Consider the following 4,994-nt stretch of genomic DNA (forward strand, 5'->3'; position numbering starts at 1 on the left):
ATCCCCCTCCCCCTCCTTTACCCTCTCCTGTTTATTCTTTTCTTTGGGGGCTTCATCAACCTCTGAACAAGGCTCCTCTCTCTAGTGTCTCAGCTGAGTTCCATCCAGCATTTATATTATCAGTTGTTTACAGAGTCTGAACCCCACCAACCTAATCTGGAGGGGAAAGACTGATATAATGATAACACATGCTGATTAATAATCTAGGACAGGGTTTCTCAAAAGAAGCTCCTAATGATCACACATTGGCTAGATAAATCCTTATTGTAGGGGACTGTTCTGTGCTCCAGTAGATTGTTTAGCAGATATCCTGTCCGCTACTCTCTAGATGCCAGCAGCAATCCCACCTCAGGTATGCCACCCAGGAATGTCATCAAACATTGCCAAAGGTCCTCCAACAGAGGAGGAGCAAAATCCCTTCACCCCATGTTGATAACCATTAATCTAGGAGCAAAAGGGTTTTCTATGACTTCTGTGTATAGGTGGGTATGTAAGAATCAGGATATTGTTTTCTTTAAACAATTTCTTGATTTTGGCTTTTTAAACTTTTAGTTATAATTAAAAACTCACGTAATTCACCATCTTAACCATTTCAAGTGTAGAGTTTGGTAGTATTCATTATAGTCAAATTGTTGCACAGCAGATCTCTAGGGCTTTTTCTCTACTGAAACAAAACCTTTGTAGCCATTGAACAAACCACAGGATCTTTTTCCCTTTCTCCCTGACCCTGGCAACTACTTTCTGCTTCCTGTGACCTCTAGGATGACTTGAGACACCTCTTGTGATCACAGCATTTATTTTAATGTTTTTGGCAACTGACTTGCTTCACTTAGCACGATGCCCTTGAGTTTCGTCTATATTGCAGCATTTCTTTCTTTCACGTACATGCCACATTTTCTTTTTTTACCTATCAACAGATGCTTGGGTTATTCCACCTCTTGGCTTTTGTGAAGAACGCTGAATAAAAAAAAAAAAAACCTACAAGTATGCAAACATTTTTACAAAGTCATATAATTTATAGACCTCTGGGCATTTTTTTCTTATTTTTTTAATTAATGTATTTTTATTAGAGCTTTATGGTCACACACAGTAGTTGGGTTCATCCCGACAAACTCATACTTGCATGAAAATCGATTTGGGTTCATGATGCTCCCCTTTTCCCTCCTGGCCTCCCTCCCTGCTCCCCTTTCCTTCCTCTGCTCTACTAGGCTTCCTTTCACTCGAGACATCTGTTTTTTTAGGGTTGATTTCTGAAGATTTATTTTATTCCTTTGAAATAGATGTTTTTCTGTTCCTCTGTATGTTTGGTGCTCTTTTGCTGAGATTTACGTATTTTTAAAAAAACAAAAAAAACTTTTCCAGTCATTGCAGATTGGCCAATCATATAAGAGGAAGACTTCAGCAATCAGCATAGCTAGAGATTCCAGAGGCCCTCAAAACTTTGAGGCCGGGGTGTTCGACCATGGGATTAAATGTGTAATTGTCCAGTTAAAGAGATTTGCCGGCTTATTCTCTGGGCGTGTTTTCTCTTTCTCCTGCTGGTGTCTGGCTGAGGTGCTACACTCTCTCTAGAACTGAAACCAGGGTGCTCACCTGTATTCTTGGTACCCTACCACGGTACCCAAATTGTGCCAGTTCATGTCAGCACTTGGAGTCAGGTGAGATAGAAACCAGGCCCCCAGACGACACCCTCAGAATGCAGAATGCTGGACGCGTGGTCCACTCATCTTGCCCTTCTGATGTAAATGTTTGGAGTTGGGTGCCAGGGTGACAAAGAGGCCAGGATTGGTAAAAGTGCCATGAACTTCACCACCCACCTCGATGGGCGTTTTCCTGGCTGCACTCTCCACCTGGGCGCTCGCTCCTTTGCCTCCTCCCTGAGTTCTTGCAAAGGCTGTTGTTAAGTGAGAAACTTCAGGAGGAATGAAGGCCGGCGCTTCCTATTCCACGTCCTGCAGATGGCACTCAAGTTAATTTCTTGCTACTAGATCCCGTTTGACTTAGCTGGGAGCCACCCATGTTCCTATGGCAAAGCCCAAGAGCAGATGTTTATATGTGGCAGTGAGGGAGTTAGGACTAATTTTACTGATCATTTAACTCTTCATACAACTCTGTGCACAGACTCCAAAAATAATACGCCTTATTCCTGCTGGTCCATGGGTTGTTCTTTTCCACCCTGGCCTTTCTTGGGCTAAGGATCTCTACTTGGAAAATAAGACGGCCCTAACTTTTGGACCCAAAATGACCACTTGCCTAGTTTGTTTGTTGCTTTTCTACCTAGATCCTGTTTCCCAGGTCCCTTCTGCATCTCAGCTTTTATCATCTACCCTTTAAACTTGCTTCTTCAAAACCACAGGAATCTTTATGAACTTTTTTTCTTTTTTTACACATCCCCAGCCCAATTTAGTATTTTATTTAGAGACGGGGTTTCACTGAGTTGCTTAGCACCTTGTTTTTGCCGAAGCTGGCTTTGAGCTCGCCATCCTCCTGCCTCAGTCACCCACCCAAGCTGCTGGGATTGGTTGCAATTTTGAGGATATCTGCCCTTTTCCTAGTTATCATCATCAGCTCCTCTATTCCAGGTCACTCTCCTATGCCTATAGTAGGAACTCTTTTCTACTGATTTTCTGTTTCTATTTCTATTTCTATTGATTTCCATTGAAGCACTTGCCATAATCTTTTTAGTGGAATATTCTTATTATTCTTTGGAGTTTTGCAAAACTCCAAAGTAGCTACTAAACCACGTCTCCTTTTCCTTCCTCCATTTGTTTTCCTCTTTCCTTCCACTTTATATGCATTCTTAGGAAAGAACTTGAAAAGTCCTAAATGCTTGAAAGAGAGAAGAAAACAAATGCATTGTTTCGCAAGAAGTTGCGTTTTTCATAATGTCTTGTGGATAAATTGTGGTTGGGAGAATGGGGAGTCTGCCTGTAAACAGAGCCTGGCCATCTTCTCCAGGACTCAACGACCTCAGAGAAGACGGGAAGGTCATCACCAGCTGTTTCACAAAACTTTCTGGAACTTCTCAGAGAAGTGAAAATCTTCTTCCCATTGTGGAGAAGAAAAGGGAAGTGTCACATAGAGCAAAGAGTAAACATTGTCCTCAGCTGAGATTTAAGCAAAGTAAAGTAAGCAGTAGGTTCTCTCTACATGGGAAAAACTAACAGCTAGGAGCAGGTCTCTGGCTGTTTGATCGCTGAGAGTATGTGGATGGTTATAGTTAAAGCAACGTCCTGGGGTTTCATAAATTGACTTCCAGACCACTCACATGTAATCGAATCAAGCCTTTTTTGAAGCACACCCTCGGCGACTGACCAGGAACATAAAGTCTGTTCCGGATCAGCCCTGAACAATTGTAAGGGCGTTCCTTTTAAGCTTGAAAACCACAAAAGGAATGTTTGGGGGTTTAGCTAATGCAAGCAAGCCAGGTTACAGAAGCGGGAGATTGCAGTCAGGTGGCGTGAAGCTTAGCCAATCACAATTAGCCCAGTCATCCCAGTTACAGAAACAGAGCCCAGTTAGATAGTTCTGTGTTCTTGAGGATTTTCACAAGCAAAAGAAAAACAACTTGTCCCAGTCGTGACCTTCCTAGTTGACATGGCTGTTTTACAAAATGGAGATATTAAACAACATGGAGTCACTATAGTCAAGACTTCTGTCTCATCACAGGATAAATCCAAATGAAAAAAAACAAAACCATTTTTTTTTTATATAGAAGTAATAGCCTCACGTCAATTGATTCCTATTTGTGCCTCATACATATTATTTGAGCATACTCTGGCTCACAGATGGGGGTCTTCCTGCTGTGTCCTCCCTTGGTGGAAAGGAGAAAGAAAGTTCTCCATGGTCTCTTCCGAGGGCACTAATACATTCATGAGAGCTCCACCCTCATGATCTGATCACCTGCCAAGGCCCCATCTCATAGTGACAGCCCACTGGATGTTAGGATTTTAGCCTACAAATCTGGGAGGGACTATACAAAAACTCAGTCCATAACACCACTTTCACCATGTGATCAAAGTGGTTAAAGTGGTGTTAGCATTAGCAAAAAATGGAATAAACCGATAGTATATACCTCCTTATCTGGTACAATAGAAAATTAATAAGTAAATTACTTCACCTATGTTGGGCTCTTGCTAAAAATGTTAACATGAACTTGTGGGGAAAAAAAAAACAACAAAAACCAAAACAACAAAAAATTTCCAGTATGTGAGACATTTTATAAAGTAACTAATACAGACTTTAAAAACATAAAAGACCAACAAATATAAAATCCAACAAGCTAACAGGGTGGGAACTGATCTAAGAGTTAGATTATAGGAATCTTAAGAGACAAAGTAATTGTCATAACAACGTTTCTGTGTCCATAATTTACTAAGTGTTAAGTTCCAGAAATGGAAGGTGTTGGCCAGGTGACCAGTAGTGGGAATTTGTCAATTATGAAATGGAGGAATAATGTCAAGGTAGTCTGGGAGGTAATGACAAAGTTTTAGTGGTGAATTTCTATGTTTAGTATGTACATTCACCTTTAAAACCAAAAAGTCACATGTTAACCTGGTACGAAGTATTGTCTCAGCTTTATGCTCCAATTAAAAAGAAAAATAGTTGAGTTTGAATTGTTACTCTATAATGTACTGTTATAAATTCTTTTCTTTTAGAAAGGGTTAATTATAATTATGCTTTAAAACTTCCTTTGGATATTTATAAATTCAAATTAGATAATAGAATCATCACCAATGAAACATGAAAAAATATATAATTAATTCTAAAAAAAATCATTGAGAAGTTTATTCAAAATGCTTTCATTTGAGCAAATTGTGCTTATAATTTCTTAATTTACCAATATTATTACTAAAATCTACAAATAAACTTGAATTGCTTGAGAAAAAAAATAATTACTTTTCTGGGAAAAAGAGACAAAGTAGCCAAATATACAAGTGAAAAAAAAAAAAAATATATATATATATATATATATATATATATATATATATATA

Source organism: Marmota marmota, unplaced genomic scaffold, assembly GCF_001458135.2.
Source record: "Marmota marmota marmota unplaced genomic scaffold, marMar, whole genome shotgun sequence".
NCBI classification, from domain to species: Eukaryota; Metazoa; Chordata; class Mammalia; order Rodentia; family Sciuridae; genus Marmota; species Marmota marmota.